Genomic DNA, 23,709 nt, shown 5'->3' on the forward strand with positions numbered 1-23,709 from the left:
CCACCAGCCCTTCCCCTCCTCATAATGTTTTCTGACACATTTCAGGAGAGGCAAGGAAAACTCCTTGTCCAACGATGATCGCTCACAAGTTTTATTCTTTATTTATTTACTTAAGGCCTTTCGTGTGGCAGGTGGACGGTGCGGGTTATTTATTTTTTATTTATTTATTTGCCAGACCCTCAGCTCTCCACGGAGTCTGGATATGTCGACACGCACGGGCAACACGCATAGATGGACGTGAACAAAACAGTTGCCTCCCGAGGCTTGCGAGGGATGCACGTTGTTCAGGCTGCAGACGGCACGAGCGAGAGGCAGGGGTTGTAGCTCCTTGAATGGGGTAGTCCAAAGACAATCGTGGCTATAGGAAAGAAAGGGGTGGCTCACGCCTGTCATCCCAGCACTTTGGGAGGCTGAGGTGGGTGGATCACCTGAGGTTGGGAGTTCGAGACCAGCCTGGCCAACATAGTGAAAACCCGTCTCTACTAAAAATACAAAAATTAGCCGGGCGTGGTGGCAGGTGCCTGTAATCCCAGCACTTTGGGAAGCTGAGGCGGGTGGATCACCTGAGGTCAGGAGTTCGAGACCAGCCTGCCCAACACAGTGAAACCCCGTCTCTACTAAAAATACAAAAATTAGCCGGGCGTGGTGGCGGGCACCTGTAATCCCAGCTACTCGGGAGGCTGAGGCAGGAGAATCGCTTGAACCCGGGAGGCAGAGGTTGCAGTGAGCCGAGATCATGCCTCTGCACTCCAGCCTGGGGACAGAATGAGACTCTGTCTCAAAAAACAGCAACAACAAAAAAAGAAAGGATGGGCGAGCCTAATGAATGTGGCACTGTCCCAGGCACTCCCTCCTTCCTCTAAATTCCTCACTAGATTTAGGGGTATGGCAGGTGCTTGGTGCTAAGGGGCTGCAGCCTCCTTCTTCCTGGGTTTTCCAAGGATGTAGAAAGAGAACAAAGAGAAACCCAGGTCTGTGTTTAGGAGCCAAGCTGAAATAGCCAGTTGCCATCATTCCTTTTGCCTTTGACTTTCCTGAAGAGCTTGCTTGCTGGGGAGAAAAAAATATATATATCCTTGCCTGAATTAATTAATGGATGCTGCTTACCTGTGACAGGTGATTTTGAGCCTTGATTTTTTTTTTTTTTTTTTTTTTTTTGTCTCTCTCTCTCCAGCCCTTCTGACTCTGGTCCCCACGGTTACCTCTGCGTTTGTTTCCAGACTGCGGAGATTTTGAATAGGATCACTGGGGAGGGTGCCGACCTCTCTGCACGCAGCCTTGCGCTGTGGGAAACTGAGTGGAGAGGGGCTGAGTCCCAGTCCCGATGGAGTCCAGAGAACCTGAAGTCACAGGCTTGGACGATCTAGGGGCTGCGAGGGACGCTGGGCTGGTGCCCTCAGACACGGCACCAAACATTTCTGTGTTGCTCAGCCCGGGAAGCAGGGATTTCTGAAGACAAGATCTGATTTTCTTTCCACTGAAGAAAGAAATGTGGCCGGGCGCGGTGGCTCACGCCTGTCATCCCAGCACTTTGGGAGGCCGGGGTGGGCGGATCACTTGAGGTCAGGAGATCGAGACCGGCCTGGGCAAGGTGGTGAAACCCCATCTTCACTAAAAATGCAAAAATTAGCTGGGCATGGTGGTGGGCGCCTGTCATCCCAGCACTTTGGGAGAACAAGGTGGGAGGATCACTTGAGGTCAGGAGTTCGAGACCAGCCTGGGCAAAATAGTGAAACCCCATCTTCACTAAAAATGCAAAAATTAGCCGGGCATGGTGGTGGGCGCCTGTAATCCCAGCTACTCGGGAGGCTGAGGCAGGAGAATCACTTGAACCCGGGAGGCAGAGGTTGCAGTGAGCCGTGATGGTGCCACTCACTCCAGCCTAGGAGACAGAGCCAGACTCTATCTCAAAAACAAAAACAAAAACAAAAAACTATGAGTCTTGAAGGGTGACATTTTAGGTGGGAAATAATGAAAACAGCTCAAAACACAAACCAAAGCTATTTTGTTTCCCAACTTACACGAAAAACACAACCGAACTAAACAGGTGCTGGGGTGATACTGAAAGATAAGATTGCTTAGAACGGAGGCTGATTTTTGGAGGCGACTTTTGTAAATTGTTCTTCGTCCCTGGTGTTACTTTGGTTCAGGGAGCCTGGATTTTAGTGTAAAATCTGCCTCATTTGTTATAATGTATATGGATCCTTCCTTCCTTCCTTCCTTCCTTCCTTTCTTCTTTCTTTCTTTCTTTCTTTCTTTCTTTCTTTCTTTCTTTCTTTCTTTCTTTCTCTCTCTCTCTCTTCCTTCCTCCCTCCCTCCCTCCCTCCCTTCCTTCCTTCCTTCCTTTCTCTCTTTTTAAGTCAAAGCAAGTTTATTAACAAACTGAAGGAATAAAACAATGACTACTCCCTAGGCAGAGTAGCCCTGAGGGCTGCTGATCGGCTATTTTTATGTCTGATCCTATTCATTTATTTATTTATTGGAGACAGAGTCTCGTTCTGTGGCCCAGGCTGGAGTGCAGTGGCGCGATCTCGGCTCACTGCTGCAACCTCAGCCTTCCGGGTTCAAGCCATTCTCCTGCCTCAGCCTCTTGAGTAGCTGGGATTACAGGCACCTGCCACCACGCCCGGCTAATTTTACTTTTTATTTTTTATTTTATTTTTTTTTTAGTAGAGACAGGGTTTCACTATGTTGGCCAGGCTGGTCTCGAACTTCTAACCTCAGATGACCCGCCCGCCTTGGCCTCCCAAAGTGCTGGGATGACAGGCTTGAGCCACTGCCCCCAGCCCATCCTGTTTATTATTTTAAATTCTATTTGTATTCTTGATCTTCCCAGTTTTAGTGGCTCTTCAGGGACTGAGAACCCATGAAATCAAGAGAATTTCTCTCCTCTTTCACCCAGGAAAGTTATCCCATGTCTTTGGAGGAGGTAAGACCGGAGGTATCTGTCTTGCAGGAGGCAGAGGATTCCAAAAACAGACATTGCAATGATTTTCCCGAGATGGGCAATTGTTCCTTTCCTCCTCTCAGACACCTGTCCCGTGAGGCGAAGATGAAGCTGCTTCATTTTCTTCAGGGAGAAGGACCGGAATGTTCCGGAAAAGCCAAAACGTCCCAACTTTTCCAGGATTGTGGGGGGAGCAGATCCATAGCAATTGAACTGAAGTGAACACTTGTGTCCCTGTGTCTCCTTTGCCGCCCCCACCCTGGGAGCCCATGTGAAGCTTCTCCAGTGACCTCATTGCCAAAAGCAAAAACTAGTGAATCGCCCTCAGTGGACCTCATGTGCTCTGGGAATTACGGCTTATGGAGCTCTCATCGGAATTGTAAACTCATCTAGCCACAGCCAAATCCACAAGTCCCGGGGGGACTACAGGTCAAAAAACCACAGCGGAATTACAGAAAAATCGTATTGTCATCTCTGCACCGTACGAGGACAGACACGGCCTGTTTCCAGGAATGACATTATACAGCACCCCCCTCCTTTCTGTTGAGGGGGGAGACTATTATCCTCTACAAGGTGCCACGAAGAATATTCAGAAAGGGTAGAATGACCAAATTAAAAGGAACGAAGGTGTATAGAAAGGCCCCATTAAAAAGAAAAATTTTTATAAATGCTGGAGACGGTGGGGTGGCCCATGGTCAGTCTCTGCACATTTTCCCCGGATCTGACAGATACCCAGTTCCGTCACCTCCAGGGCACCACGGAAGGCCCGTATTTCCGCGGGTCTGTCTTTTTAATTGCTCACCAGAGCTCTGTGGAAGATGATAGAATAAGGCCAGATGGTACGTCCCGTGGTGCTGACGTTAATGACTGGAGTGTGTGCGTGTGTGTTCTCCGAAATTAAAAGGAGGAAGTGAGACCTCAGATTCTATCATTCCATTCGAGTCACATGTCTGGAATAGGGAAATCTATTGGGGTAGAGGGTGGAACAGTAGGTGCTTGGGACTGGGGGGATCCAGGGTGGGAGAACTAGGGAGGGAGGGTCTGACGACAGGAACTCAGCTTCTTTGGGACGTGATTAAGATGTCCTAAAAGTGACTCTGATACCATTGCTGAACTCTGGGAATATAACAAAACCTATAGAACTGTGTGCCTTAAATAGATGCGTTGGATGATACGTCGGTTATAGCCAGACACACCTGCTTCAAAGGAAAAGGAAGGCAGATTGTGAGATACACATAATAAATGGAAGCAAAGCAAATGACAATTATTTTTAAATTTATTTTTACTTTTTGTAGAGATGGGGGGCGGGGGGCGTCTAGCTATGTGGCCCGGGCTGGTCTCAAACTCGTGGCCTCAAGGAATCCTCCAGTCTTAGCCTCCGGAAGTGCTGGGACCGCAGATGGAAGTCACCAGCGTAACCATCCATACAACTTTTTTTTTTTTTTTTTAATGTGACACAACAAAATTATGAGGACAAATAAGTGAAAAACTAAGGTAGGAAATCTGTACTTGTGATTGTTTTAAGTGTATTCATTGGCCGGGCGTGGTGTCTCATGCCTGTCATCCCAGCACTTTGGGAGCTCAAGGCGGATAGATCACCTGACATCAAGAATTGAAGACCAGCCTGGCCAACATGGTGAAACCCATCTCTACTAAAAATAGAAAATTCAGCAGGGCGTGATGGTGGATGCCTGTAATTGCAGCTACTCGGGAGGCTGAGGCAGAAGAATCGCTTGAACTCAGGAGGTGGAGATTGCAGTGAGCCGAGATCACGCCACTGCTCTCCAGCCTGGGTGACAGAGCGAGACTCCATCCAAAAAAAAAGATAACCTAATGATTAAATACTGCAGGGAAGAACTTGCCACAATTCCTGGCCCATGGTCAATGCTGGGTATAAGATAACTATTGCAAACAACCATGATGATTACATGTCTTGTGTAGGGTTAGGTTGCTTGAGACACATTCTATGCTCCTTGATTTGATCGGAAGTTACCTTGGTTCCTTTGGCGACTTGGAGGTAAAAAAGTGTCCCTGGGGACAAAACTCGTCTTCACATCTCTAATATCAAGCTTCAGTGACCTGCTTCAAAAACATTTCTAGGCTACAGCACAAGGTTGGACAAGCCCAACGACAGAGGATATCCACAAAGTGTGCCTTGACGTGTCCCTCCATGGGGTCTAACGAGGTGAGGCCAATGACTCCTTCCACATGCCCCAGCCAGGCTCTGACTTCACTCACAGCAGCTTTCAGTAGACTCGGCAGCCGTTGGAGGGAGCTGGCTTCTTGCAGTCGGCAGCCATGTTGGAAGAGCTCCCAACGGTCCCCGTTTCCTGGTAATCTCATGCTTGGGTTGTCTTCTTCTCTTGAGTGAAGAGAAGAACTGCAGAGAGAGAGAGAGAGAGAGAGAGAGAGAGACAGACATCATGAGGCTGTTCCCCCATGCTGTTCTCATGACAAATGGGTCAACTCTTACACCTCTTTCCTCTGGTGTAAAACAAGGCTGGGGAACAGGCAGAGAGAACTGGGGTGTTGGAGTAGCATTGACGCATTGACCTTCCTTCTTCATCCCTCTATAATCTCTTTTTTTTTGAGATGGAGTCTCGCTGTGTCACCCAGGCTGGAGTGCAGTGGCATGATCTTGGCTCACTGCAAGCGCTGCATCCCGGGTTCACGCCATTCTCCTGCCTCAGCCTCCCGAGTAGCTGGGACCACAGGCGCCGCCACCACGCCCGGCTAATTTTTTGTATTTTTAGTAGAGACCGAGTTTCACCATGTTAGCCAGGATGGTCTCGATCTCCTGACCTCGTGATCCACCCGTCTCAGCCTCCCTAAGTGCTGGGATGACAGGCGTGAGCCACCAAGCCCGGCCTATAATCTCTTCTTGTGCAGCAATAGGAAAACAAAAATGACATTTCCCATCTCCCGTGATCGCAGACTCTTGGACAAACCTTGCTTGGCAATCAGTAGGGATGGGAGTTGGAACCATCTCCAAGTGTCCCTCCACAAGTCTATCTCCACCTGGAAGCTTCAAATGCAACTCTGTTTGGGAAAAGCAATTTTGCAAATGTTATTAAGTGAAGGATCTAGGGATGAGATCATCCTGGAATGGGGTGGGTCCTAGATCAAATGACAGGAGACCCGCCCACCTTGGTCTCCCAGAGTGCTGGGATTACAGGCGTGAGCCACCACACCTGGCCTATCATTGATTTAATGATTGATGCGGTTTGGCTCTGTGTCCCCACCTAAATCTCATCTCAAATTGTAATTCCCATATGTCCAGGGAGGGACCTTGTGGGAGGTGATTAGATCACAGGGGCAGTTTTTGTCATGCTGTTCTCATGGAAAATGAGTCAATTCTCAGAAGAGATGATGGGTTTAAACTGTGGCACTTCTTTGCTTTCTTGGTCTCTCTCTCCTGGGTGGACTGGCTCATTCCTTCTACTGGTTACGAGCAATAGAAGTGATGGCAAAATTGATGGCTTGTCATTTCCAAGATGAAGTTACCTGTGGATTCCTAGTTTCCTCTCTCTCTCTTCTCTATCAACTTTTCTCTCAATCTCTCTATCAACCTCCCTCTCTGTCAATCTCTCTCTCTGTCTCAGTCTCAGTCTCAATCTCTTTCACTCAATCTCTTTCTAAGCTTCTCTCCCTCAATTTCTCTTTCACAACTTCTCTCTCCATCTCTCTCTCTCTCAATCTCCCTCTCTCAATCTCTCTTTTACTCTCCCTGTCTCTCATACTCTGTTTCTCTCTGTCTCCACCCTTGCTCTGGGGATAGCAAGTTTTCATGTTGTAAGTTCTCCCGTACAGAGGTCTGCATGATAAGGAACTGACCACCTTTGGGCAACATGAATGAGTTTGGAAGTGTGCCTTTCCCCAGTTGAGCCTTCAAATGAGATCCCAGCCCTGGCTGACACAATGACAGCAACCTGCCAGGAACTGTGAACCAGATGCACCCAGCCAAGCTGCTCCCAGACTCCCAACCCAACAAAACCATAAGATAATAAAGGCATGTTGTTTTAAGCTGCTAAGTTGGGGATCACAAGTGACTCATAGTTTCTTTGAAATTGATTTCCACCTCCATCACCATCCTCATTCCATAAATTTGTTCTATGTGCATTGCTAACCTGCAGTGGGAGTTTTGGGAAAGTGAACGACCTGCCCTTATCTGCCGCTTCACAGCAAGCAGCCTCAAACGTTCAGGATCTCTTTCCTGACCTTCCACCCCACATTGTTGGCTGCCTCCCTGGTTCCAGATCTTTGGATTCACGCCGTGAACCTGAAAATGCTCCTCACTCTGGACTGGCACCTGGGCACGGTCACGCACGACTGTGTGAAGAGACCACCAAACGGGCTTTGTGTGAGCAATAAAGCGTTTTAATCACCTGGGTGCCAGTGAGCTGAGTCGGAAAAGAGAGTCAGCAAAGGGAGGTGGGATTATCACGAGTTCTTACAGGTTTGGGATGGGCGGTGGAGTTAGGAGGAATTTTTTGTGGGCAGGGGTTGGATCTTACAAATTACATTCTCAAGGGTGGGGAGGATATTACAAAGCACCTTCTCAAGGGTGGGGAGAATATTACAAAGTACCTTCTCAAGGGTGGGGGAGGATATTACAAAGTACCTTCTCAAGGGTGGGGAGGATATTACAAAGTACCTTCTCAAGGGTGAGGGAGGATATTACAAAGTACCTTCTCAAGGGTGGGGAGGATATTACAAAGTACCTTCTCAAGGGTGAGGGAGGATATTACAAAGTACCTTCTCAAGGGTGAGGGAGGATATTACAAAGTACCTTCTCAAGGGTGAGGGAGGATATTACAAAGTACCTTCTCAAGGGTGGGGGAGGATATTACAAAGTACCAAGGGTGGGGAGGATATTACAAAGTACCTTCTCAAGGGTGGGGAGGATATTACAAAGTACCTTCTCAAGGGTGAGGGAGGATATTACAAAGTACCTTCTCAAGGGTGGGGGAGGATATTACAAAGTACCTTCTCAAGGGTGAGGGAGGATATTACAAAGTACCAAGGGTGGGGGAGGATATTACAAAGTACCTTCTCAAGGGTGAGGGAGGATATTACAAAGTACCTTCTCAAGGGTGGGGGAGGATATTACAAAGTACCTTCTCAAGGGTGGGGGAGGATATTACAAAGTACCAAGGGTGGGGAGGATATTACAAAGTACCTTCTCAAGGGTGGGGAGGATATTACAAAGTACCTTCTCAAGGGTGAGGGAGGATATTACAAAGTACCTTCTCAAGGGTGGGGGAGGATATTACAAAGTACCTTCTCAAGGGTGAGGGAGGATATTACAAAGTACCAAGGGTGGGGGAGGATATTACAAAGTACCAAGGGTGGGGGAGGATATTACAAAGTACCAAGGGTGGGGAGGATATTACAAAGTACCTTCTCAAGGGTGGGGGAGGATATTACAAAGTACCAAGGGTGGGGGAGGATATTACAAAGTACCAAGGGTGGGGAGGATATTACAAAGTACATTCTCAAGGGTGGGGAGGATATTACAAAGTACCTTCTCAAGGGTGAGGGAGGATATTACAAAGTACCTTCTCAAGGGTGGGGAGGATATTACAAAGTACCAAGGGTGGGGGAGGATATTACAAAGTACCTTCTCAAGGGTGGGGGAGGATATTACAAAGTACTAAGGGTGGGGGAGGATATTACAAAGTACCAAGGGTGGGGAGGATATTACAAAGTACCTTCTCAAGGGTGGGGAGCATATTACAAAGTACCTTCTCAAGGGTGGGGAGGATATTACAAAGCACATTCTCAAGGGTGGGGGAATATCACAAAGTCCATTATCACAAGGGTGGGGAGGGTATATTGTTACAAAGTCAACTGATCAGTAGGGGTGGGGCAGAAACAATTCGCAATGGTGGAATGTCATCAGTTAAGGCAGAAACTGGCTCTTTTCACTTCCTGTGCGGATCTTCAGTTGCTTCAGGCCATCTGGATGTATCCGTGCAGGTCACAGGGGATAGGATGGCTGAGCTTGGGCTCATAGGCCTGACAGACACCGCTTGCTCATCGATGAGTCTCCTTTGGGGCTCACTTCCAGGACTCCCTCGGCTGGGGATTTGGCTGCCTCAAGGGCTCACACTGGGCAAATACAAACATGTACATGAACCTGCTCCGGTTCCTCTAACAAAGTACCACCCACTGTGTAGGTTAGACGACGGAATTTTATTCTCTCCCAGTTCTGGGAGCCAGAAGTCTGAGATCAAGGTGTCGGAACGGTTGATTTCCTCCTGGACGATCTGAGGAAGATGCCTCCAGAAGGAGGAGCTGATGATCTTTGGCCAACACCACATGATAGCAGCCCTGCTGGGAACCAGGAACCAGAGGCACCTATCCAACCAACAGGCACCTCCTCCAGCCTCTTCCCCAGCTCCTGCTGCTTTGCAGGACATCCCTGGGGGGGTCCTCGTCTTGTAAATGTGTTGTGTAGCTCTCCGTCTGAATGAGGCGTCACTTGCATTCTCCACCTGCTTTGTGGCCTCTCAGGAGAGCTGCTCACCTGTCCTCCCTGCCCTGCTCATTGCTCTGTTGCCACCCAAACCAGTGTCCTGGGAGGCTCCCCGAAAGCTGGTCCCTACCAACCCCGGTTGCCTCTTATTTCTTGCAACAAGACAGGAAAGGACGCTGCAGCCACCGTTCCGCCTCGCTGGCAAACATTTTCTTGTGCCCTAATGAGAACCCCAAGGAATATACCCCGGGATGTGAGGAGAGGTAGCGTCCGCCCATTGGCCTGCCCCAAGGAGCCTCAGGCTGTGTCCTGCACACATCACCACACGCTCTCTGCACTCCAGTCCCGTGTCTATAGGAGAGATTACAGACGAGTTTCTGACACCCCAGCCCATGCTGCCCCTACCTGATGGTGTTTGATTTCTGAATTCCTTTAATTTGGGCAAATGGATGTGGGCTGGGGGTCAGTGTCGATTTTCTGGTTATTTAAACAACGTTTCAGATGCTTTTCCAGGCCTCATTAGCTTTAACGCTTCCACTGACAGCTGGAATCATTCAAACATCTGAGACAGGGGAGTGAACACAGGATGTTCGCCTGTTACCGCGTCTCCTCGCTTCTCAACCATCAGCCCTGAAATGCACACGGTGTCACCCTGGGGAGCCTGTGAACGCGGCTGAACGCTAATGGGTTTAAAATTTGACAGGTGTTTCAAGCACGGCGAGGAACCAGCACTAGAACCAAGAGACAATTAATAACAAGAAGAAGACAAATGAGGGATCCATAGCCACTCTGGTTTTGTCTCACTTACCATGTTTTCTCCAAGAGTTTGTAGGCTGGTCCCATGTCACTAGATTAAAAGCTCACGGTGTCAAGAGACTGTGAGCTTGGCTGTTGTCTCTTGCCTGGCAAGACAAGCTCTGAGTCTTTCCGGAACCGACAATCGTGTGTGGGTATTTCCTTGTTTCTGGGGTTCTTTGCATGTGTAGGGGTGACCTTTGGACCTTTGGTATCCGCTCTGGGCTTCTATTTGCAAAAACCTCTGGACACGCCACGGACAGCAACCTGGTGAGGTCACCTGCTTACACACCACGTGTCCAAAGGCGGTGAGGGAGAAAGTCAGGCTTTACCCACAAGTCTGTGACTAGAAATCGGAGAACCTGGTGAATCCCTCAGAAACTCAAGAGGGATGGGCTACATGGAGGAGGTGGTGGACTGTCCAGCCGTGGAGGGACGGTCTCCAAGAAGCCGCTTCAGACACAGCGGTGAATTCTGCAGGCACTAGTTTGGGTGGATGTTTCTGGGTAGATGTTCAAAAGCATGAAGGGTGTCCGTTTTCTCCTTCTTTCCTTCTTTCTTTTTTCTTTCTTTCTTTCTTTCACTCTCTTTCTTTCTTCCTCTCTCTTTCTTCCTCTCTCTTTCTTTCTCTCTCTTTCTTTCTCTCTCTTTCTCTCTCTTTCCCTCTTTCTTTCTTTCTCTCTCTCTCTTTCTTCCTTCCTTTCTTTCTCTCTCTTCCTTCCTTTCTTTCTCTTTCTTTTTCTTTCTTTCTTTTTCTTTCTCCCTTCCTTCCTTCCCTCCCTCCCTCCTCCCTCCTTTCTTTCTTTCTTTCTTTCTTTCTTTCTTTCTTTCTTTCTTTCTTTCTTTCTTTCCTTCCTTCCTTCCTTCTTCCTTCCTTCCTTCTTCCTTCTTTCTTTCTTTCTTTCCTTCCTTCTTTCCTTCCTTCCTTCCTTCCTTCCTTCCTTCCTCCTTCCTTCCGTCCTTCCTTCCTTCTTCCTTCTTTCTTTCTTTCTTTCTTTCCTTCTTTCCTTCCTTCCTTCCTTCCTTCCTCCTTCCTTCCTTCCTTCTTTCTTTCTTTTTCTTTCTTTCTTTCTTTCTTTCTTTCTTTCTTTCTTTCTTTCTTTTCTTCCTTCTTTCCTTCCTTCTTTCCTTCCTTCCTTCCTCCTTCCTTCCTTCCTTCTTTCTTTCTTTCTTTCTTTCCTTCCTTCCTTCTTTCCTTCCTTCCTTCTTCCTTCCTTCTTCTTTCTTTCTTTCTTTCCTTCCTTCTTTCCTTCCTTCCTTCCTTCCTTCCTTCCTTCCTTCCTCCTTCCTTCCTTCCTTCTTTCTTTCTTTCTTTCTTTCTTTCCTTCCTTCTTTCCTTCCTTCTTTCCTTCCTTCCTTCCTCCTTCCTTCCTTCCTTCCTTCTTTCTTTCTTTCTTTCTTTCTTTCCTTCCTTCCTTCTTTCCTTCCTTCCTTCTTCCTTCCTTCTTCTTTCTTTCTTTCTTTCCTTCCTTCCTTCCTTCCTTCCTTCCTTCCTTCCTTCCTTCCTTCCTTCCTCCTTCCTTCCTTCCTTCCTTCCTTCCTTCCTTCCTTCCTTCTTTCTTTCTTTCTTTCTTTCTTTCTTTCTTTCTTTCTTTTTCTTTGAGACAGAGTCTTGCTCTGTCACTCAGGCTGGGGTGCAGTGGCCGGATCTCAGCTCACTACCTCCACATCCCAGGTTCACACCATTCTCCTGCCTCAGCCTCCCGAGTAGCTGAGATTACAGGTGCCGCCACCACACCCGGCTAATTTTCGTGTTTTCAGTAGAGACGGATCCTTTCTTTTCTTCTTTCTTTCTTTCTTTCTTTCTTCTTTCCTTCCTTCCTTCCTTCTTTCTTTCTTTCCTCTCTCTCTCTCTTTGTTTCCTTTTTCTTTTGACAGAGTCTTGCTCTGTTGCCCAGGCTGGAGTGCAATGGTGTGATCTCGGCTCACTGCAACCTCCGCCTCCCGGGTTCAAGCGATTCTCCTGCTTCAGCTTCCCGAGTAGCTGGGATTACAGGCACCTGCCACCACGCCCAGGTAATTTTTGTATGTTTAGTAGAGATGGGGTTTCACCATGTTGGCCAGGCTGGTGTCGAACTCCTGACCTCGTGATTCCCCCACCTCAGCCTCCCAACGTGCTGAGATTACAGGCGTGAGCCGCCATGCCTGGCCAAGGGTGCCAGTTTTGTAAACATGGGCACACACTTTATTTAATCTACAAATGTTTAAAAATGAGCTGTGCAGCCAGGTGCCGTGGCTCAGGCCTGTAATCCCAGCACTTTGGCAGGCTGAGATGGGCAGATCACGAGGTCAGGAGATGGAGACCATCCTGGCTAACACGGTGAAACCCCGTCTCTACTAAAAATACAAAAAACTAGCCGGGCGCGGTGGCGGCACCTGTAGTCCCAGCTACTCGGGAGGCTGAGGCAGGAGAATGGCATGAACCCGGGAGGTGGAGCTTGCAGTGAGCCGAGATCGCGCCACTGCACTCCAGCCTGGGCGACAGAGCGAGACTCCGTCTCACAAAAAAAAAAAAAGAGATACGCAATAGAGTTAATAACCATTTATTGTGTTCTTGAAAATTGCTAACAATCGATGTCAACTGTTCTCACCAAAGGAAAATGGTAAGTATGTGAGCAAAGGCCGATGTTAATTAGCTCAATGTATCCGTTCCACAATATTTATACACATCAAAACATTACATGGGGCCGGGCCTGGTGGCTCATGCCTGGAATCCCAACGCTTTGGGAGGCCGAGGTGGGCAGATTACCTGAGGTCAGGTGTTCAAGTCCAGCCTGGTCAACATGGTGAAAACTCGTCACTACTAAAAATGCAAAAATTAGCCGGGTGTGGTGGCGGGCACCTGTAACCCCCAGCTACTCGGGAGGCTGAGGCAGGAGAATCTCTTGAACCCGGGAAGTGGAGGTTGCAGTGAGCTGAGATTGTACCACCGTACTCCAGCCTGGGCGACAGAGCGAGACTCCATTCAAAAAAAAAAAAAAAAAAAACAAAAAACTTATGTGGTACACCCGAACATATGCGATTTTTATCTGTCAATTAAAAAGTGAAGTGTGCTCAGTAGACTGAGGCAGGAGAATCGCTTGAACCCAGGAAGCAGAGGTTTCAGTGAGCCGAGATCGCGCCACTGTACTCCAGTCTGGGCAACAGAGTGAGACGCCGTCTCCAAAAAAAAAAAAAGTGTGGACGCATTTCCAAAATGTACCCAGTTATGTTGCATATGTTTAATCCCAGCACTTTGGGAAACTGAGTCAGGAGGACTGCTTGAGCCTGGGAGTTTGAGCCCATCCTGGGCAACATAGCAAGATTTCATCTCTACAAAACTTAAACAAAAACATTAGCCAGGTGTGTGGCTGAAGTCCCAGCTACATGGGAGGCTGAGGCAGTGGGATTGCTTGAGCCCAGGAGTTGGAGGCTGCAGTGAGCCATGATCACGCCACTGCACTCCAGCCTGGGCAATAGAGCCAGACCCCATTTCTGTAAAAATAAGAAATTTAACCAGGCATGGTGGTGCAGGCCTGTAGCCCCAGCTACGTGGGAGGCTGAGGGAGGAGGATGACTTGAGCCCAGGAATTGGAGGCTGCAGTCAGCCATGATCATGCCACTGCACTCCAGACTGGGCAACAGAGCCAGACCGCATTTCTGTAAAAATAAAAAATTTAACCAGGCAAGGTGGTGCAGGCCTGTAGTCCCAGTTACTTTGGAGGCTGAGGCAGGAGCGTCTCCTGAGCCCAGGAGTTGGAGGCTGCAGTGAGCCATGATCACGTCACTGCACTCCAGACTGGGCAACAGATCCAGACCCCATTTCTACAAAAATAAAAAAATTAACCAGGCATGGTGGCGGAGGCCTGTAGTCCCAGCTACTTGGGAGGCTGAGGCAGGAGCGTCTCTTGAACCCAGGAGTTAGAGGTTGCAGTGAGCCATGATGATACCACTGCACTCCAGTCTGGCCAACAGAAGCAAGACTCTGTCTCTATAAAAATAAATAATAAAAATAAAGATAAAATGTACCCAGCTGAAGATATTCCACAATCACTTCAACGAAAATTTGGTTTCCTTTAGCAGCCTAGATATCTTTTTTCTGACAGAATTCTTCCTTTTTCCAACATGCCTACTGGTCTGACTGAATTCTACATAAAACCCTCACTGTTTTTTATTTTATTTTATTTTATTTATTTATTTTGGTTTTTGCTTTTTTGAGAGGGATTTTTGCTCTTGTTGCCCAGGCTGGTGTGCAATGGCATGATCTCGGCTCACTGCAACGTCCACTTCCCGGGTTCAAGCGATTCTTCTGCCTCAGCCTCCTGAGTAGCTGGGATTACAGGCACCTGCCACCACACCCGGCTAATGTTTGTATTTTTAATAGAGACGGGGTTTCACCGTGTTAGCCAGGATGGTCTCGATCTCCTGACCTCGTGATCTGCCCTTCTCGGCCTCCCAAAGTGCTGGGATAACAGGCTTGAGCCATCGCGCCTGGCCTTTTCTTTCTTTTTTTTTTTTTTTAATTGGAGTGTTGCTCTGTCGCCCAGGCTGGAGTGCAGTGGTGTGATCTTGGCTCACTGAAACCTCCGCCTCCCGGATTCAAGTGATTCTCCTGCCTCAGCCTCCCGAGAAGCTGGGATGACAGGCACCTGCCACCACGCCCGGCTAATGTTTGTATTTTTAGTAGAGACGGGGTTTCACCATGTTGGCCAGGCTGGTCTCGAACTGCCAATCTCAGGTGATCCACCTGCCTTGGCCTCCCAAAGTGCCGGGATGACAGGCGTGAGCCACGACACCTGGCCTCTTCTATTCCTCTGCTTTTTGCAGATTAATTTTTCAGCAAACTTTCCAAGGGCGAAGCTCCCTTGGCCCCCACAGTAACATGGTCACAGTTTCCAGAGATGAGAGTCTGGACGTCTCTTTTTTGGGGGGATGGGGGCTGGCGTGGATTTCACAGCTGGCCAGGTCCTGACGCTCACCTGGGGGCACTGATGGCTTCAGACCTGAGGGAGCCTTCTTCCCAGACGGACGCAGAAGTGTGTCCAAGGGTCAGGGAGATCAGATCCTCCTAAACCACCGCAACCCCTTTCACAGGAGAAAGGATTTTGTCAAAGCCACTCGCGGCCTAACCGCAAAGGAGCAGAATAAAAGCTGCGGTGTCAAAATGAGGGAGTCGATAGCAAAGACTTGGAACCAAACCAAATGTCCATCAGTGACAGATTGGATGAAGAAAATGTGGCACATATACACCATGGAATACTATGCAGTCATAAAAAAGGATGAGTTCGTGTCCTTTGTGGGGACATGGATGCAGCTGGAAACCATCATTCTCAGCAAACTATCGCAAGAACAGAAAACCAAACACCACATGTTCTCACTCATAGGTGGGAACTGAACAATGAGATCACTTGGACTCGGGAAGGGGAACATCACACACCGGGGCCTATCGTGGGGAGGGGGGAGGGGGGAGGGATTGCATTGGGAGTTATACCTGATGTAAATGACGAGTTGATGGGTGCTGATGAGTTGATGGGTGCAGCACACCGACATGGCACAAGTATACATATGTAACAAACCTGCACGTTATGCACATGTACCCTGGAACTTAAAGTATAATAATAAAAAAAAAAATGAGGGAGTCTCCCTCCAGATCTCAACGGTGTCATGTACCCTCCGGACCCTCAGGTGGTCACCTCTCCTCCAGACCCCCATGTTCTCAAGTCTCATGTCCCCTCCAGACGCCCACGCTGTCATAGCCCTGGGCATCGTGGCCTGTGTGCAGGAGAACCTCTCATCCCTGGAGGCCCAGAGTCCCCAGATCACCTGGCCACACAAGGGACCCCAGTCTATCTGGTCCAATCGGGCTGCACTCTAAAGCCACAGAGACCTGGGGACCCCAAAACAGGCCCCCAAAGACACTTTACTGCGCCCTGGAAACTGCCTTCCTGAGTCCCACACAGACCCCAGACCTGCTGGGAAGGCCCCGGGCCTTTCACAACTCCCCTGGCCAAGCTCCTACAACCCCAGGAACTTCTGACTCCTCTGAAAACAAGGGGAGGCAGTGACTCCCACATCCCCGCTGCCAGACCCAGGGCTACAGGCTCACGGGGGGGGGGAGCCTCAACAGGTGTGAGAGGGTGACAGGTGCGGCCAGCATGCGCGCAGAAGAATGAATGAATGAATGAATGGATGGATGAAGGAATGAAGTGAACCCAGACAGACGTGCCCGAGCGGTTTATCCTGCGTGGCTGGGGGTGCAGGGGTGGCTGGGCCGGTGCTTGCTTCCCCCCCTACCCCGGGTGCGTGCCCCCTGCCCCGTGCGCTGCGGGAGAGGAGCGCACCGCGGTGCAGAGCGCAGAGCTGGGCTCCGGGCGAGCGTCCAGCTGGGTCGAGCTCAGCTCTCTTGCCCCAAGCTTCGCCTCGGGCCAGGAGGCTGAGCTGAGGGTGGACAGGCCCCCCCCACCCCTGCTGCCTCGCCCCGGGGCCCCCTCCCCCGCACTCCGCCTGCGCTCCCCAATTAGCCCGGCTGCACTCGGACCTCCCCCAAATCCCTCCCTCAGATCCCCGCCCCGCAGCTCCTGCCTGGAGACCCCGCACGCTCTGCGCTCCCCGCCTTCCCAGCCACCGCGGGCCGAGTTCCCCAGTGCGCGCAGGGCAGGGCAGGGGCGCATCCCGACCCCCCCACAGGCAGCCTTGGGCGGTCAGCGCGGGCGCCTCATTAGTGGGGTGGGATGAAGAACCGCCCGGAGAGACCCAAGACGAGACCCCGCAGCCTCCCACCGAGTCCCTGAGCAGGAATAAGCGCCCCCTGTCCGGGCACCATGGGGGACCCCTCAGATCGTGGCCTCGCGGGCTGGTCCAGGAGCGCCCGGGAGCCTGGGACTGGGGTGGATGGGGAGGTTCCAGGACCGTCACGTGGGGGCCTCAGAGCCCCCGCGCTCACCCGCGGGGTCCAGCTGTGTCTGCAGAAGCTGCGTGCGCTTGGTGAGGACTTGGGCCTGGTCCCTGCGGAAGTTCGGTTCCAGGGCAGTCCCCGGAGGCAGGAGAACGGGGAGGAGGCGGCCAGGTCCGCTGCACAAATTAGCCAATTAATTTCTGCCTGCTCCTAGAGAAGGCGGCAAAGTTTCTGTGCTGGAATATTTTTCTCCAAAGACACGGCTTCTGGAGGTGGAAGGGAAGGCGCGGTGGTTATTCCACCCGACAGGCAATGCTGCCTTCCTTGGAGTTGGGCGGGGGGCTGTGGGGGCGATGGAAAACCTTTGGGGGATCGGGACAGGTGCACATGCGCGCTCTGAGCTGTCCAAGGCCTGGTCTCCCCGGCGCTGGCCCTACCCAAGGGTCAGGTCCTTACCTCAGGGAATACTAGGGCTCCTTGCAGTTGGGCGTTGGTGAGGGCGATAGGAAACCTCTGGGGCCTAGGGGCAGGTGCACACGCGCGCGCTCTGAGCCGTCCAAGGCCTGGTTTCCCCAGCGCTCGCCCTATCCAAGGGTTAGGTCCTCACCTCAGGGAATGGTCGAACTCCTTGCAGTTGGGAGGGGGTGAGGGCGATAGGAAACCTCTGGGGCCTAGGGGCAGGTGCACACCTGAGTCTCCTGGTCTCCCCGGCGCTTGCCCTACCCAAGGGTCAGGTCCTCACCTCAGGGAATGGTCGAACTCCTTGCAGTTGGGACGGGGTGAGGGCGATAGGAAACCTCTGGGGCCTAGGGGCAGGTGCACACGAGCGCTTGGAAACGTCCAAGGCCTGGTCTCCCGGGCGCTGGCCCTACCCAACGGTCAGGTCCTCACGTGAGGGCTCAGCCGGGGAGGAAGGAGGTGAACGAGGCAGGACGCCCAGTGCCTGTGCCCCCTCCTCACCCCCCATCCCCGGAGGCAGGCTCGGGGCCCCAGTGTCCCCACGCGCCCCTGGATGCCATTCGCTTACACCTCTTCCTGGCTCTGCCCGGTGGACGTCTTCGTTCCTTCCACCTGCGTTTTGACATTGCAGAAACGTGGCCAAAGATTGGGGGGCCTGTTTGTGGCGGGGGGGTGTCCTGCCAATTTCTTAAGCCGGTGCGTCCTGGGGACGCGAATCCCGGGTCTGGGGCACGGGAAGGAGGAAGGAAGAACCAGTTTTCCTTCTGTCCCCTTGCGGAGGCCCGTGTGCCAGACGTGGAAATGAAAATCCAAATACACCTCCAAGATATATTCCTGAGAACAGGAATGACCGCAGACAAGGGGTTGAATTTATTCCTGGCGAGGGACGGCCGCCCCTTGTTGGTGCAGCGGTGGTCTCCAGCCGACGGCCTTCCTGGGTGTGCTCTTTGTGACAAACGCCTCGGCTCCCTGAAAAAAAAAAAAAAAATATATATATAATATATATATAAATATATAAAATATATAAAATATATAATATATATAAAATATATATAAATATATATAATACATATATAATATATATAAAATATATATAAATATATAAAATATATAAATATATATAATACATATATAATATATATAAATATATAAAAAATATATAAAATATATAAATATATAAAATATATATAAATATATATAATACATATATAATATATAAATATATATAATATATATAAAATATATATAAATATATAAAATATATATAAATATATATAATACATATATAATATATATAAAATATATAAATATATAAAATATATATAAATATATATAATACATATATAATATATAAATATATAATATATATAAAATATATATAAATATATAAAATATATAAATATATATAATACATATATAATATATATAAATATATATAATATATATATAAAAAATAACGTTTTTTCTTAAACAAATAAGAGTTTTCTGAAATCAAACATAAAGTCGAGGCCCTGTGATGAAATCCGAAAGGAAAGGGGTTTAATGCCCTCCATATGTTGCAAAGTACATATTGAGGTTTAGGACAGAGAGAGAGAGAGAGAGAGAGAGAGAGAGACAAGAAAATTCCACAGAAGCTCCTGGAGAAAAAAAAAAAAACCCAGCAACATTTTCTGCTAGGAAGTGGTAGTTTTAAAATTGCAAGTTTGCACGGTGGGGGTGTTTTAGGGACACCCCCTCCCTATGTCCTAGGACTTGTCGAAATCCTAGGACGTGTAGAAAAAGTGAGATAAAGTGAAACAAACGAACAACACCACCAAAAAAAGGAAACCCTCCATGAAAACAAAGCTACCTTCCCCAAAGCAGGCCCTTACACACATATGGTCAGCCAGGCCTCCAGAGAGAACACAAAGGCAACCAGGGCCTACGTGCCCTTTTTAAATATTATAGAGGGTCGCATTTGCCCGCTGGATCAATCTCAGCCATTCACGAGCCAGACTGACAAAGCTCAGTTTAATGAAAATCTATTAGTTTTACGCGGACAACGTGGATGTGTGTGCGTCAATCAATAAACAGCGTCGGAGGGAGTTAGGAATCCGGGTTTCTAAATGTAAAAGGGGAGGAGGGGGAGCGAAAACACACGAGTTGGTTCGTCTAGGAAATGTGTTAAGACCTCTGGAAAATCCCGAATCCCTGATCGATCCTTATACATATTTAATGGGCGGGGAGGGGTTGGAGGTTGTGGGAGTGGCTGAACCTTGGGCAGAACGCAGGAATATACCGCCCTCCCTCCGTGGTTATGATTAATAGAAATTGCCTTTCGAGTTATGTGCTGACAAAAAAAAAAAAAAAAAAAATGGGCCACACAGAAGGGACCTGACACTTCAAAAGTGTTTCTTGCCCTGGTTGGAGAACCCAGGAGGAGGCCCCAGTTGGCTGGTGGGGGTGAGTGCGGAGTAGGGGGCGGGGAAGGGATGGGGGGAGGCCTGAGATTTTGCGCTCAGGAGGGGGCTGGAGACCCCAGAGGGCCCCGACGCAGAGGCCGCTCTGCAATGAAGAGCTCTGGGCGTGAAATTTGATTTCAAGTAAATACATTAGGTTCCAGGGAGCCAAGCTTCGTTAGAGCTAAAACTGAAAATATATATATATATATAAATAATAATAATAATCAAAGCCATACTTTTCAGGAATTTAATCAAGTGTTCAGTATGTGAACGCTCACAGCTCCTTTTCCCTTGTCGCAAATGAGAGCGAGAGACAGACAGACAGAGAGAGAGAGAGAGAGAGAGAGAGAGAGAGAGAGAGCGAGAGAGAGAGAATAAGTTATTCTTGAAAACACACCTAATCCACATCCAAAAATCCAGAGGATTTTTTTAACATGGACCGGACCCAGAGTTCATTCCTATTCCCAGCCATCCTAAGCGCGTTCCTCGTGTCTCCCCCAGCCGATGCCTTCTAGAAAGGGCCGGTCGGGACTCCCTGGGTGGCAGGTTCACTCGTGGTTTGCAGGAACCTGCGTTGCATTTCTTGGGGGATGCGACTCAGAGACGCGTGGACGCCCGAGTGGAAACGCGTCAGCCTCGCAGGTCCTAGAACAGATGCCACAGCGCCTGGGCCTCCTCTCTCGTTTCTTTCCTGCACTCTGGAGAGAGAGGAAAGAGAAGGGGAGCCATTGCGCCACCACCCACTGCTGCCACAGCCACAGCCACAGCAAGACGCACCGCGGAGAGGCCGCGTCTGGCCGCCTCCTGCTGTTCCCGAGCTGCGAGTCTGACCTTCCCAGCCCCGCCTGCGTCTCCAGGGCCAAATAAAAAGCAGATCGAGCTGGGACCAAGTTCAGGTCGGGGAACTCCCGGGGTCTGCAGCCTCAGGCCTGCTGCGCTCCCGGCTGCCCGGAGCTCCGGGCCCGTTTGGTGGGGAGTTGGGGGGAAATATTCAGAGAAGGGCCGGGATAGGAGGCTGCAGCTCGGTATGGGCTGCAGGAGGGGTGCAAAGGCGAGGAGCAGCTCCTGGGGTCCTCGCTCCTCTGCTGTGGGGCCCCCAGTCCCGGCGGGCGGACCGCGGAGAGCGCTGTCCCGGATCCGGAGATTCGCTGCTGCTTTGCAACTGCGGGACCCCAGCGCGCGCGCGCTCCAGGGACCAAGCACCCTGGAAACTTGGGTCCATGCAACCAGGGCGGGTCCCTGCAGGGGGTGTGGGGGGTGCCCAGGAGCCAACAGGGGTGTTGAAATCCCCCTGCGGCCGCCTCCTTTTGTCCCGGACCGTTCCCTCGTCCTGAGAACAAGGGGGACCTTCCCACATTGTTTGTTTGTTTGTTGGTTGGTTTTGTTTGATTTCGTTTCCGAGTCTGTTTCTACCGCCAACAGAACTGGGAGGGTGGAGAGGAGGGGACAGGAGGATCGGACGCCCAGGACTCAGCAGCCCCCGTCCGTCCGAGCAGGGTTTGCGGGAGGCGGTGACCGCGCTGGGGACGCCCGGACGCGAGGCCACCTCCGGGGCGCGCTCAGGGCTTGGTGAGGTCGGGTTTGGAACTTTCCTTTTCTCTTGCAGAAACTTTTTCCTTCTTCCCTTCTTTCCGTCCTTCCTTCTCTCCTTCCTTCCTCTCTCTTTTCCTCTTTCTTAGTTTGCTTTTTCCTTTTTTGTCTTTCTTTCTTCTTTCTTTTCTTTCTTTCTTCTTCCTTCTTTCCCTCTCTCTCCTTCTTTCCTTTTTTCCTTCCTTCCTCTCTCTTCTTCTCCTTCTTAGTTTCTTTCTCTTTCTTTCCTTTCTTCCTTCCTTCCCCCTTCCCCTTTCTTCCTCCCTCCCTCCCTTCTTTCTTTCTCTCTTTCTTTCTTTCTCCTTCCTTCCTTTTCTTCCTTTTCTTCCTTTTCTTCCTTCTTTCCTTCTTTCTTTCTCTCTCCCTCTTTCCTTCCTTCCTCCTTCTTTCCTTCCTTCCTTTCTCTTTTCCTCTTTCTTAGTTTTCTTTTTCCTTTTTTGTCTTTCTTTCTTTCTTCTTTCTCTTTCTTTCTCTTTCCTTCCTTCCCTCCCTTTCCTTCCTTCCTTTCTTCCTTCCTTTCTTCTTTCCTTCCTTCCTTGTTCGTTTTTCTCCTTCTTAGTTTCTTTCTCGTTCTTTCTCTTTCTTTCTGTTTCCTTTTCTTTCTCTTTCTTTCTTTCTTTTTCTTTCTTTCTTTCCTTCCTTCCTTCCTTCCTTTTCTTTCTTTCCTCTTCCTTCCCCCTCCTCCTCCCCCTTCATCCTCCCTCCTCCTCCTTCTTCTCCTTCCTCGTCCTCCTCCTCCTCCTTCTCCTCCTCCTCCTACTCCTTTCCCTCCTCCTCCGTCTGTGCCATTTCTCGCTTTTCCCCTTTGCACTTTTATCCGCAGTCATTGCTTTTGTCTCTCCACTAACTTTTCTGCAACCCGATTCTTTCGGGGACACTTGACGACGTGCGTTTCCTACAGGGAGGCAGCCGCGTTCGAGCAAGATCTGGTGAGATGTGAAAAGCTTGTTCTCCTCTGCCTGGTGTGCTGGTCTCTCTCTCTCTCTGTGTCTGTGTGTCTCTGTCTGTCTGTCTATCTCTGTCTGTCTCTCTCTCTCCCTGTCTCAGGGAAGCATCAGTAAAATCTCAAACAAGCACCCCCTTGTGCACAGCTCAGGCCAAGGGAGGAGCAGACCCCCCCTTCTGTCTACAGCCGCCTGCTCTGTGAAATATCAACGCCGTGTTTCATCACGTCCGCCCCGTCTGCAGACCTGAGCTGCTGCGGCCTCTTCGACGGCATCTCGAATCCGCCACGAGAAACGTGTGTGGTGGAAAAAGTTCCTGCCTATAGATTTCTCAAACACACGATCATTCACGCACATAGTAGGTGTCTCGTGCCTCTGCCTCTAAAGGGAAGCACAGGGAGAGAACCGAAGCTCTGGGCGAGAGAAGGGAAAGGGCTTCAGGTAAGAGGTTCGAGGTCAGCCCTTGGAGTTGAAGGAGTTTTACACACACGTGAGGCAGGGACGTGTCTCGTGACTTCAACGTGCTGGATTTCAAAGCCGTTCGCCGGCCACGTGGCCATTACAGTTCAGGCTTCGGTTGAACAAGGGCCTTTGAGTCATTCCTCTGAGGCTGAGGGGCCTTGAACGACCCCAGCTCCTGCCTCTGCCGTCCCCATTCTCGTTCCTGGAGGCTGGAGACCCTGGTACCGCGGAGCTTCCTACGGGGCAAGGGGTGCAGGTGGCAGCCAAAGGCAGCCGGGCTGGGTGCTGCGGTTCTTACCGTCCTCCCCTGCCAAGGAACCGCGGGTCTGGGACGGCCTGGGCCCCACGGGACCCCCAGGAAGGCCTGGTGCTGGGACTGGGAGGAGACAGCTGGGCCGGGACGAGGGAGGGTGTGTGAGCGACACAGAGAGCAGCTGTGACGGGTTCACCGCACGGTCCCTGGGGACCCGGTCTCCCAGCCGAGGAAGAGACGGGGACGGGGAGGCCGTCAGAACAGTGACCCGGCCGCGGAGGATCCCGCAGAGCGTTGTTCTAACCCAGAGACCCTTCTCCGAATCTGTCTGTCTCAGTCTTACACACACGCCCCCCCCCCACCCCACCGTCACTGCTGTCCCCCCACGGCTCTGCCGTCTCCCACAAGCACAGGGCTCAAGTGTCATCCTGGGTCCCCAGGGCCTGCTGGGGAGGAAGACGAGCCC

Source organism: Macaca mulatta, chromosome Y, assembly GCF_049350105.2.
Source record: "Macaca mulatta isolate MMU2019108-1 chromosome Y, T2T-MMU8v2.0, whole genome shotgun sequence".
Taxonomy (NCBI): Eukaryota; Metazoa; Chordata; class Mammalia; order Primates; family Cercopithecidae; genus Macaca; species Macaca mulatta.